We start from the raw sequence: 13,067 nt of genomic DNA, 5'->3' as shown, positions 1-13,067 counted from the left end.
TGAAGAATTTGAATGACCTCACAGAGGTCAAGGTCAATGAATATACCTTCAAAAACCCACCAATGACACTGCTGCCGACTGCTACAGCTCAGTGTACCACATTCCCATCAGTCACCCAAAAACAATCTTGACAATCAGAACTGATTTACCTAACAGTACGGTGTTAGCTCATCCCCACCAGCAAGGTAGCCTGCCTCAACGACTACTGACCGGTGGCCTTGACGTCTGTTATCATGAAATGCTTTGAGTGGCTAGTCATGAGACGGATCACTTCCAGCCTCCCAGATGGTCTCGATCCACTGCAGTTTTCCTATCACCACAAGCGGTCCACAGCCGATGCTATCTCCCTGACTCTACAGTCAACACTCGAACATCTCAACAACAAGGACACCTATCTAAGACTGCTGTTCATCCACTACAGCTCCACCTTCAACACCATTATATTGACATCATTATTAACCAAACTCTGCAATCTTGGACTTGACCCCTTCTTGTGCAGCTGGAGCCTTGACTTCCTCACCAACAGACCGCAATCTGTCAGGATAGGCAACAGCACCTCCTCCACATTAGTCCTCAACACTGAAGCCCCGCAAGGATGCTCAGTCCTCTACTGTACGGCTGTGGAAAGCCCATTTAGTAATGGTGTCTGTGAAAGAAACGATGCTGTAATCGATGACATGTTCCGGAGTATTTTGGCAGATAGACCGAATTGCAGGCCAAATTCAGCTTTAGAATGGGCGGTACATGCAAATAATTCATTGCAGCTGGTTGGGGGCTATAGTCCCTATCAATTAGTGTTTAGTAGAAATCCTAAAATTCCGTCCATTGTGGATACCAGCCTCCAGCTTGGGAAGGGACTACAATTAGCTGTCTTTGCTGAGCATTTAAATGCATTACATAGCAGTAGAAACACCGTTTTGGAAGCAGAAGTCTCTGAAAGAACTCGCAGAGCTTTAAGGCATAATATACGACCATCAAATACCGTTTTCCAGCAAGGAGACATAGTATATTATAAGAGAGACAATTTTAATGAATAGAAAGGCCCAGGGAAGATCATAGGCATAGATGGCAAAACAATTATTTTGCAACATGGCAATCAAACTTTAGGGTACATTCATCAAGGATAATGGGTGCAGATTACAAATTTTCAAATTTAGACAGAATAGAGGGACATGACGAGGAACCAGGGTCATCTGTTACAGCATGTGTTACAGAACTATGAGGACCAGTTAACTGATATAGACAGGGGTTCTGTCGAGGAACACAACACGTCTGATGAATTAGAACAGGCCATTTTTCCGAAAGGACAACTGCGAAAAGTTGGTACAAAAGTGACATACTTGCCTGAAGGGTCTAGTCAATGGAAGGATGCAACTGTTATTAGGAGAGCAGGGAAGGCCACTGGAAAGTATAAACATTGGTTGAATGCACGGCATTCGGGGGAGGGAGACAATGGATTGGGAACACAAAGTTCAAAAATGGAGGGCACAGAAACGCAGTGCCAGTTCAGATAGTACATCGGATAGTGAACAGGTCCGCAGGAAAAGGTCAAGAGCTATTGAAAGGACATCCCACAGCAGAAGGGAAAGATCAAGTAGTAGCAGTACAGAACGAGAAACCAGGCGGGAGAGGAGACGTAGTTTATCAAGGTCTCGGAACATGAGTAAGACTACGAATACTAATAGTAGTAGAAGCCCACATGCACGTGGGATTTTGGTGGCTTCCCATAAATTAGATGAAAAAGTTATCAAAGTTGCCAAACAGCAAGAACTGCATAGTTGGAGTGAATTTGGGGAGTGAATAGGGGCCAATGAGCTCTATCCCACGGAAAAAGTTCTTCCAGATGGAACTTATCAGGCAAAGGCCAGGCTTGTGGCAAGGGGATTTGAAGAAAACTTAGAAGATCAGGATTTAAGGGTAGATTCACCTACGGCAGGAAAGGTTATTTTAAATATCTTCTTGGCTCTATTAGCCAAAAGGCATGGGAATGCAAATCTATAGATATCAAAGCTGCCTTCTTGCAGGGGCATCAGCTCCAGAGAGACATTTTTCTCTGTCTTCCTAAAGAGGCAGTTAACACAGAAGGGGTACTCTGGAAGTCTCAGACAGCCCATCTGGTGAAAGGAATCAGGATGCAGCATCTCTGCCTCCTGTCCGTTCATCTCCCACTCCTCCTGAGGAAGCCTCTGGATTCCTGTTGTTAATAAGTGTCCCTTCATGTTGATGGTATAGACAATAAAGAAAGCTCATGACAGTCACAAAGTACTTCTTCCTTCTGCAGATTTAGACTACCTAAATAGTGGCCAATCCATGAACCTGCACATCTTGGGTTGTAGGGGTGAAATCCATGCAGACACAGGAAGAATGTGCAAACCTCACACAGACAGTGACCCAGGGCTGGGATTGAGCCTGGGTCCTCAGTGCCATAGGCAGCAGTGCTAACCACTGTGCCACCATGCCGCCCAGTCACCAAAGGCTTAATAGGAGTCTAGAGGAGTATGGAAAGAACAGGAGTGAAGCAAAAATGAAAACCAGGAACCAAATAAATATCGGCAGGTAAAATAAAAGAAATTCCCAAGATATTTCACCAATACATTAAGAGGAAGGGAATAACTACAAAAATGTTAGGGCCTATCAGAGATGTACATGGTGTCATAATATCCACTCATGTATATAATGAGGTGCAGACAGGCAGTGATTGACATACGGGACGACAAGTAAGCATACAACACAGTGCAGCCAATCACCAGACAGGACACTACCACTACAAAGCCAGGGGGCACTAGGTTTCCCGCTCTCTCTGGACCCAGCTACTGAGACAGTCAGAGTCCACGAGCTAGCCAGTGCAAACACCATGCGGTAGCTAGTAAGTCTGGTCAGGCTAGTACAAGGTCTCCAGTCAGTTCAGTATAGTGTCGACTGTGAACAGCTGAACATGTATATCAGTTCTATCATTGAATAAAACAGTGTTGGATTTTCTCCAGTGTTAGATGTCTGCTTCTAGCTTCCCTGCATCAAGTGTAGTCCACATGGAACCAGCCTGCCGAACATGTCATGGTACCAGAGTGATACAAATCTTGACGGACCTACCTTGAGTGAATCAGCATTGACCAACAAGCAGCCATCCGGTGAAATGGAAAACATCCAGCCTCCTCCGCAGCTCCGCATCTCCGGCAACCTCGGTGCCAATTGGAAGATCTTCAAGAAAAAGTTCCTCCTGTACATTGAGGCCTCCGACCTCGAAGCCACATCAGATACCAGGAAGATCGCGCTATTTCTCTCCACAGCGGGAGACCATGCCATCCACATCTACAACTCCCTTACGTTCACTGAAGGCGAAGACAAAACGAAATTCAAAACAGTCCTGCTGAAGATCGACAGCCACTGCGACATTGAGATGAATGAGAGCTTTGAATGGTATGTTTTCCAGAAGAGGCAGCGCACAGATGCAGGGCCTGAGCATCGAGGAGAGTGGCCGTTTTGCGCGCTTTTCCCGGGTCCCTGTGCATGCGCGCCACGACCGAGTGGACGACGAGACCAACAACCCGACTGCGCAGGTGCGTACATCGACCAACCGCACTGAGCATGCGCGATGGTGCACGGAATGCGCTGACGTCGGCGTCATGACGTGTCCGAATTGTGGCTCCACCCACTTAAATCGGCAATGTCCAGCAAAAGGCCGCCGGTGTCTACAGTGTGGCAAGCTTGGACACTACGCAGCCCTTTGCAGATCTGCTCCAATGCTCACCAGCCAGCGATCCCAGCTGTCAATACAACAAGGAATGCCAGATTCCGATCCTGACAGCCCACCCTGATGCTGAGTGCCTCAAGTCCCCATGCTGGCGGGTATCATAACGACACATGCGCTGCCTTCCACCACAAGGGCGAAACGCCTCTCCATCCTCAGTGTGGATCCCCACGACGAGTGGTGTGCTGTCCTCACAGTTAACAAGGCTCGCATCCGGTTCAAACGACACCGGCGCATCGGCGAACCTCATCTCAAAATCCGATCTCGACACCATCCGTGTCAGACCAATCATTCCTCCAACGGCCTGCCAGCTCCTTGACTACAATAGCAATGCCATAGCTCCCAGTGGCTCATGTCAACTAGGGGTATCCAACAAGTTCATCAAGGCGACGCTGCGGTTTGAAATTGTCGGGCCTGACAGAGCATCCCTGCTCAGTGCTCGAGCCTGCACGCTCTTGAACCTGGTTCAGCGAGCCTACACCATGTCATCATCACCGGCGACGGCCTCGCCTAATGGTAACTTGCAAGCCGACATAGATGACATTATCACGCAGTACCACAGAGAATTCGATGGGTTGGGCACGCTCCCATACCGATATAAAATCCTGATCAAGCCGAACGCCACCCCTGTAATTCATGCACCACGCCGGGTGCCGGCACCCCTCAAGGATCGTCTGAAGAAGCAATTACAGGACCTCCAAGACCAGGGCATTATGTCGAAGGTCACAGAGCCCACAGCCTGGGTCAGCTCCATGGTCTGCATAAAGAAGCCGTCAGGGGAGCTTCTCATTTGCATTGACCCGAAGGATCTAAACTGCAACATCATGCGGGAGCATTACCCGATACCAAAACGTGAAGAGTTGACCAAAGAGATGGCTCATGCCATATTATTTGCTAAGCTGGACGCCTCTAAGGGTTTTTGGCAAATACAGCTGGACGGGTTCATTCGCAAGCTGTGCACGTTCAACATCCCGTTTGGTCACTACTGCTACAATCGGATGCCCTTTGGCATCATATCTGCCTCCGAAGTATTTCACCGCATCATGGAGCAGATGATGCAGGGCATCAAGGGGGTGCGAGTGTATGTTGACAATGTAATTATCTGGTCCACAACGCCCCAGGAACACATCGCTCACCTCAAGAAGGTATTTCAGAGAATCCATGAACATGGTCTCCAGCTCAACAGGGCCAAGTGCTCATTTGGTCAATGGATATCAAATTCCTAGGTGACCACATTTTGCAGCAGGGCGTGCGGCCAGATGCCGACAAGGTCATGCCGATCAACGCCATGAAGACCCCGGAGGACAAGAAGGTGGTCCTCCGCTTTCTCGGGATGGTCAACTTCCTCGGGAAATTCATTCCCAATATGGCATCCCACAACACAGCCCTCCGCCATCTCGTCAGGAAGTCGACGGAATTCCAGTGTCTGCCCACGCATGACGAGGAATGGCATGAGCTGAAAGCAAAGCTCACCACATCCCCGGTTCTAGTGTTCTTCGACCCAGCCAAGGAAACCAAGATATCAACTGATGCAAGCCAGGACGGCATTGGGGCGGTGCTCCTTCAGCGGGATGACTCCTCGTCCTGGGGTCCAGTGGCGTATGCCTCCAGGACCATGACACCCACTGAGCAATGGTACGCTCAGATTAAGAAGGAGTGTCTGGGCCTGCTGACAGGGATAGTCAAGTTTCACGACTATATTTGAGGCCTGCCAAAATTCACGGTAGAAACGGACCACAGGCCTCTAGTCCACATAATCCAGAAGGAATTAAATGACATGACACCTCGGTTACAGCGAATTCTTCTTAAGCTACGCCGCTACGACTTCGGACTTGTCTACATGCCAGGCAAAGAGCTGATTGTTGCAGATGCTCTATCCAGGTCCATTACCACACCATGTGAACAAAGTGACTTCATCTGCCACATAGAAGCGGAAGTGCAGTTGTGTGCCACCAACCTTCCGGCCTCTGACGAACGGGTGGTCCAAATTCATGAGGAAACGGCCAAGGATCCTCTGCTGCAGCGTGTGATGCAGCACCTTACCAATGGCTGGCAGAAAGGACAATGTCCCCAGTTCTACAACGTAAAAGACGACCTGACAGTGGTGGAAGGCATCCTTCTGAAACTCGACAGGATCGTAATTCCTCAGAGCATGCGGGCTATGGTGCTGGGCCAACTCCATGAGGGTCACCTTGGGGTTGAGAAATGCCGACGCAGAGCTCAGGAGGCAGTCTATTGGCCGGGCATCAGCCAGGACATTGCCGACACAGTCCTCAACTGCCCTACCTGTTAGAAGTTTCAGCCAGATCAACCCAAAGAAAGGTTGCAGCAGCACGAGATTCTGACTTCTCCGTAGTCCAAAGTAGGTGTAGACCTTTTCCACGCCAAGGGGTGTGACTACGTACTCCTGGTCGACTACTTCTCCAGTTACCCAGAGGTGGTGAAACTGTCCGACCTCACGTCGAAGGCGGTAATCAAAGCCTGCAAAGAAACGTTCGCCAGGCATGGGATACCGCTCACGGTAATAAGCGACAACGGTCCGTGCTTTTACAGCCAGGAATGGTCTGATTTTGCACAGTACTACAACTTCCATCACATAACCTCCAGTCCTCACTACCCGCAGTCAAACGGGAAGGCCAAGAAAGGGGTCCATATTGTAAAGCGGTTGCTGTGCAAAGCTGCAGACTCAGCCTCCGACTTCAACCTGGCACTGCTGGCATACAGGGCAACCCCACTGTCCACTGGATTGTCTCCAGCACAGATGCTCATGAATAGCACTCTGAGGGCCACAGTTCCAGCCAGCCATGTTCCAGACCTTGACCACCTCACGGTCTTACAGAAAATGCAGCAGTTACGGGCCCAACAGAAGGCCACATATGATGCTCATTCCACGGATCTCCCCGAGCTGGTTCCAACTGATCATGCTCGTGTCCAGTTGCCTGAGGGTGGCTGGTCAGCCACAGCTGTTGTGATAAAAAAAGTGGCCCCAAGATCTTTCCTTGTCCGCATGGCTGATGGCTCCCTGCTACGATGCATCAGTCGGGCACTGCAAAGAGGTCCACGCCCGCTACCTGACCAAAGTGCCCCGCCGCCTACCACGAGGCCACCAATCTACCAGCAATCCTGCCGTCCCATGCGACCACCTTGATGGCAGCGATCCCACCTATCCAAGTGCAGGCGGCTCCTGATCCACCTCTGCGGTGATCGACAAGAATTTGTCGCCCACCACAAAGACTAAATCTATAGACTGAACTCTTGTACATTTTGTGACTTCATCGATTTAACCTCTGTAAATATTGTTTTGTTTGCCATGTATCTGCACTATCGACACCTTCCCATGTATATACGTTCATCTAGGCACCTTTTGTATATAGTCAGGCATACGCTCACACACCCTAGTATTTATTTATCTAAAAAAACAAGGGGGGAGACGTCATAATATCTACTCATGTATATAATGAGGTGCAGACAGGCAGTGATTGACATACAGGACGGCCAGTAAGCAACAACACAGTGCAGCCAATCAACAGGACACTACCACTATGAAGCCAGAGGGCACTAGGGGCGCGATTCTCCGCACCCGCGAAAAATCGCAAAACTGTCGTAAAAAACGGGCGCGTTTTACGACGGTCGTGAAGGGTCCATTTCCCGACGTATTCACTTCCGGGAAATGGGCTAGTAACGCGGCCGCGTCAATCACGTGCGCGATGACGATGGAACGCGGCGACGACACGAACACGCCCACGTGACGCCGCCCGACGTCGTAAAAAGGCACGGGCGAGCACAGAATCTGTCGGCCATGATGTCGGAGTCCAGGAGAGCTGCACCTCGTTTTGTGGAGGCCGATGTCGAGACTCTGCTCGATGCTGTTGAGCAGAGGAGGGGCATCCTCCGCCCGCGGAGAGGGCATCGCCAACCTGCCAGCGCGGTACGCCAGGCCTGGCGTGAGGTGGCCGCTGCCGTCAGTGCTGTGGGGCAGAACCCTCGCTCTGCAGAGCAGTGCCGGAAAAAGCTACACGACCTCACCAGGGCTGCCAGGGTAAGTGCCAAGAAGGTGCCCCCTGGTCACAACCATCCCCCCCCCCCCCCTTGACCTAATCACCCAGCTCCCCCCCTGGCACGGGGGGTGGAGGGGGATTGGGCCAGAGTTATTTGAGGATGGGTCACAAAGTTGTCACAGACCCAGCGCTCTGGCCCCGTAGAGAGATGCAATCATCTTATGACAACTTGACCCCCAAACTGTGCCAGTATCTGAACGGACTGCTGATACCTGCCGTATTGTAATGATCTACCTATGTACACTCCCCCAACAGGCCAAGTCCGCTCACAACAACCATGAGCGGCACAAGACTGGAGGGGGTTCGCCCAACCTGCACCCCCTCACCACCTTTGAGCAGAGGGCACTGGACCTTGTTGGGGGGTCTGCCACCCGGGATGTCGCGCTATGCGAGGTTGGCGGAGCTGCAACAAGTGAAACAACCCTCCTTGACAAACACCCACCCCTCCCCCATCCTCTGTCCCTTCACACACCCTGTCCACTGGGATACCTCCCCCATCCTCTTTCCCTTCACACACCCTGCCCACTGGGATACCTCCCCCATCCTCTGTCCCTTCACACGCTGGCCACTGGGACCGTCCAGCGGCCTGCCGAGCAAATCTAAATAACCCGTCTCATTCTCTTCCCTAGGACGTGATGCCGAACGACCAGGGCCGTCTGGCTGCAGACGGACACAGGCATCTGCCGCCACCTCACCCAGGGCTGCACGACAGAGGGTGCCCGATCAGCGGGGAGCCCCATCCTCCCCAACCCAATCTGCGGATCAGGACGCCCAGACTGTGGCGAGACCACAAGCCACGGAAATGGCCAGGGATAACCCTCCGGACTCTGAGCGGCCCCACACCATTGAGGAGGGGCTAAATTGCGAAAACATTGGGCTTGCGGCACTGCTATCTCCCACAACATTCATCATCCCAGAGACACTCACCCCGGCGGGCCTATTTAGTGATGAGTCTCCTGGGTCGCAGTCTGGTTTGCACATCACAGCTGAGCAGGTACAGCAGGTGGAGGTCGGAGCAACCGAGGGCCCGGACTCACGGAGGCCAGACCAGGCCCAGGATGCAGCTGGCTCCCAGACGTTTTCGGAGTTCCTGGAGTTTCTCAACCCACCCACACAGCCGATGCCTCAAGAAACCCAGGGAGACAACGACGGGATGAGGGCTTCCTTCCAGACTCTGCAGACGCTGTTAGAGGAGTCGAACCGCGTCCATGAGCAGGGAGTGGTGCCGCTCATGGCAGAGACCCAGTCCGACACCGCACGGGTGGCATCCGCGGTGGAGGCAATGGGTCAGGTGATGCAAGGCATTGGGGTTCATATGCACGCGTCATCCTCGGCCCTGGACAGGGTTGCCCTCTCACAGGCAGCAATGTGCCAGAGGCAAAACGACATTGCCGGCGCCCTGCAGGCCTTGGCCCAGTCTCACCAGGTCATTGGCCAGTCGCAGCAGTCAGTCGCCGAGAGCATCAACCGCCTGACACATGTGCTGGATGGCGTTGTGCACTCACAGGTTGAGATCGCACAGTCCCTGGCGGGAATGTCTAACTCCCTGGACTCCGTCTCTGCAAACCTTCGGATCCTGGTGGATACCGTTGCAGGCCTCCAGGACTGGCAGCGCCAGGTGTCGGTGGTGCGATGGGGCACCTCCCCGCTCGCACCTCTGTCCCAAAGTGAGGCCCGGGGGCCACCGGGCTCCCCGAGGGAGGAGGAGGTTTCGGGGCCCGTCCCATTAAGTCCATCACGGGACGTCCCGGAATTCTCGGCCTCCCCCCGTCCCATCCCTGGTGCATCGGGTGGGCAGCAGGCAGAGCAGGGTGGCACAACGTCACCCGAGACGCCCGCAGAGCAGCCTGACCCATCAAGGCCGGGTTGCCCCAGGAAACGCTTGGCCAAGGAGAAACGAGTCGAGGGGGGCAATTCGCAGCAATCCTCCTCCACTCCTGCTGTATCATCTGGGGAGTCACTTAGACGTAGTGGTAGGGCCCGTAAGGCAACTAAGATAGACACTGAGTAAGTTGGCACGGGTGAAGGGCACAGTTTAGTTGTAGGGGCTAGGGCACCTGTAAATAATTGTTAACATTAAACGCACTGTTCCACCTTACTTGGAATACCGTGTGATTGTTCCACAGCCACAGGATTTGTGATGGTGACCGAGTGTCGCTGGGGTTGACGAGTGGTGAAACTTCGGTGCCGGGTGTGCAGTCCCTGCCCCTACCCCCACTGGCTTCTCCCTCCGCCTCCTGCAGCAGGTCATCTCCCCTCTGCATCGCGATGTTGTGCAGCGCACAGCAGACCACAACAATGCGAGCGACCCTTTCGGCCTGGTACTGCAGGGCCCCTCCGGAGCGGTCCAGGCACCTGAATCTCATCTTCAGGAGGCCAAGCCAGCGCTCCACCACACCCCTGGTTGCTGCATGGGCCTCGTTTAATCGTGTTTCCGCATTGGTCTGAGGCCTCCGTATAGGCGTCATCAGCCAAGACCTCAGCGGATAACCCCTGTCGCCTAGCAACCAGCCCCTCAGCCGGGGCTCAAACATCGCAGGGATGAACGACTGCGCCAGTATGTAGGAGTCATGCACACTCCCTGGGAACCTTGCAGAGACGTTCATGATCCTCATGTGGGGGTCGCATACCACCTGGATATTCATGGAGTATGTCCCCCTTCTGTTTGTGAACACATCCCTGTCCCCTGCAGGTGGGCGCATGGGGACGTGAACACAATCGATTGCCCCCTGCACCCTCGGTATCCCGGCCATGCTGGCAAATCCACGAGCTCGTGAGTCTTGACTTGCTTGGTCCTCGGGAAAGGTGATGTAGCGGTCCGCGATGGCATAGAGGGCGTTGGTCACATCCCGGATACACCTGTGGACCGATGACTGGGAGACCCCGGAGAGGTCCCCGCTCGGAGACTGGAAGGAGCCGGTCGCATAGAAGTTAAGAGCGACCGTCACCTTGATGGCAACCGGGATCGCGTGTCCTCCCCCCGTTCCACGTGGGGTGAGGTGCGACAGGAGTTGGCAGATATGTATCACCGTCTGCCTACTCAGCCGGAGTCCTCCTCCTGCAGATGATGTCCGTCATTGTTAGGAAAGAGACCCGGACACGGTACACCCACGGCTTTGGTCGTCGCCTCTGGCGCCGTGGCTGCACCCTCACTCTCTCCTCCTCCTCTTCCTCCTCCTCCTCCTCCCCTCCTCCCCATGCTGCTCGACGACTGGCAACTCCTCGGCCCTTCCCTCTGCTGCTGCAGCTGGCCCTGCATCCACTGCGGGTTGTGGGTGTGGATGCTGCTGCATCGCCAAATGCAGTGCAGCGGCCCAAACCACTGCGCAGAACATAGCCGTTCTGTTCACATACATTGTGCTAACCTACAGAAGGGTGGTGGGAGGCAGAGAAACGGGACATGTTAGACGGAGGTTAGTCGACACCTCGGCAGCCGCCTGCCACGGGATACCTGTGTGTCCCGGTGGCCTGATCGCGCTGCTGACACGCGGGCAGCCTAACCCCTGGTCACTTTCTGCATCCAACGGCCAGTAAACTATGTCCTCCTCACGGGTGCGTCAGTGGCCTGTGGCCGTAAGCCACAGGGCAACCAGCGGCCGTGTCCTCGTGACCGGCACGCCATGGCATGGTGGCAGACATTTTGTTACGGGGTTGGACGGCTCACCTCGCTCACTCTCTACCTAACCCCCCCCACTCCCACTCCCCCCCCCATCTCCCCCCGCTCCCCCCGTCTCCCCCACTCCCCCCCTCCCCCCCACTGCCCCCCCGTCCCACCCACTCCCCCCCCGCCCCCCTCCACTCCCCCCCCGTCCCCCCCACTCCCCCCCGTCCCCCCCCACTCCCCCCCGTCCCCGTCCCCACTCCCCCCGTCCCCCCACTGCCCCCTCCGTCCCCCCACTGCCCCCTCCGTCCCCCCACTGCCCCCCTCCGTCTCCCCCACTGCCCCCCCCGTCTCCCCCACTGCCCCCCCCCGTCTCCCCCACTCCCCCCCCGTCCCCCCCACTGCCCCCCCCCACTTGCCCCCCCCGTCCCCCCAGTGCCCCCCGTCCCCCCCACTGCCCCCGTCCCCCCCAGTGCCCCCCCGGCCCCCCCCCCTGCCCCCCCGTCCCCCCCACTGCCCCCCCGGCCCCCCCACTGCCCCCCCCGGCCCCCCCACTGCCCCCCTCCGTCTCCCCCACTGCCCCCCCCGTCCCCCCCACTGCCTCCCCCGCCCCCCCACTGCCCCCCCGGCCCCCCCACTGCCCCCCTCCGTCCCCCACTGGCCCCCCCGTCCCCCCCACTGCCCCCCCGTCCCCCCACACTGCCCCACCGTCCCCCCCACTGGCTCCCCCCGTCCCCCCCCACTGCCTCCCCCGTCCCCCCCACTGCCCCCCCCGCCCCCCCCACTGCCCCCCCGCCCCCCCCCCCACTGCCCCCCCCCCGTCTCCCCCATTGACCCCGCTCTGGACCCCCCCTCCCGTTCTCAGGGATGCCTTCTCCGTTGTGGCCAGACTCGATCGGTGCGCTGAGCGGTGCGCTCACCTCCTCCAAGCTGTCGTCAGCCAGCCCGACTGGTTGACGAACTTAAATAGCAGTGTGTTTCACGCCGTGCAAACAGGGCGCGATGATGTCGGGACTTCGGCCCATCCCGGCCGGTGAATAGCGGGGGGGGGGGCTATTAGTGGCGAATCTGGTCGTGTCGGGGGCGAGAAGGAGGCATTTGTCGGGAATGGCGACTCTGAGATTTTGCGTGGTTCGGAGAATAGCGGGAGGGCGTCGGAACAGCGTCGCCGTAAAAATTTGCGACGCCCGCTATTCTCCGAACCGTCGTGAGTCCGGAGAATCGCGCCCTAGGTTTTCCGCTCTCTCTGGACCCAGCTACTGAGACAGTCAGAGCCCACGAGCTAGCCAGTGCAAACACCATGCGGTAGCTAGTAAGTCTACTCAGGCTAATACAAGGTCTCCAGTCAGTTCATATAGTGTCAACCCACAGCTGAAATTGAATATCAGTTTTATCAGTGATTAAAACTGTTTCGGATTTTCTCCAGTGTTAGATGTCTGCTTCTAGCTTCCCTTCATCAAGTGCAGTCCACATCGAATCAGCCTGCCTAACACATCACATGTTAACTTGTGGGTTGATTCAGAAGATGTGGGCAGGATTCTCAATGAGTATTTTGTCTCCTACTTCACTATGGAGAGAGATGATTCAGACATTCGAGTTAAAGAACAGTGTGAAACATTGGATACAATAAGCATAGTGAGAGAGGAAATACTGGAGGGAC

At 55.1% G+C, this 13,067-nt stretch overlaps 2 protein-coding genes across 5 annotated transcripts in view; one reads left to right on the top strand and one right to left on the bottom strand.

Annotated features, from left to right (window-relative positions):
- LOC119952308 (sodium- and chloride-dependent neutral and basic amino acid transporter B(0+)-like) overlaps positions 1 to 13,067 on the top strand; it is a 388,856-nt gene that overhangs the window by 101,821 nt on the left and 273,968 nt on the right. The window lies entirely within an intron of this gene.
- Positions 1 to 13,067, bottom strand: part of LOC119952307 (sodium- and chloride-dependent neutral and basic amino acid transporter B(0+)-like) — a 188,390-nt gene that overhangs the window by 1,089 nt on the left and 174,234 nt on the right. The gene's annotated exons all lie outside the window — the stretch shown is intronic.

The sequence above is a fragment of the Scyliorhinus canicula genome, chromosome 17, assembly GCF_902713615.1.
Source record: "Scyliorhinus canicula chromosome 17, sScyCan1.1, whole genome shotgun sequence".
NCBI classification, from domain to species: domain Eukaryota; kingdom Metazoa; phylum Chordata; class Chondrichthyes; order Carcharhiniformes; family Scyliorhinidae; genus Scyliorhinus; species Scyliorhinus canicula.
This window is presented reverse-complemented; position numbering and strand designations above follow the sequence as displayed.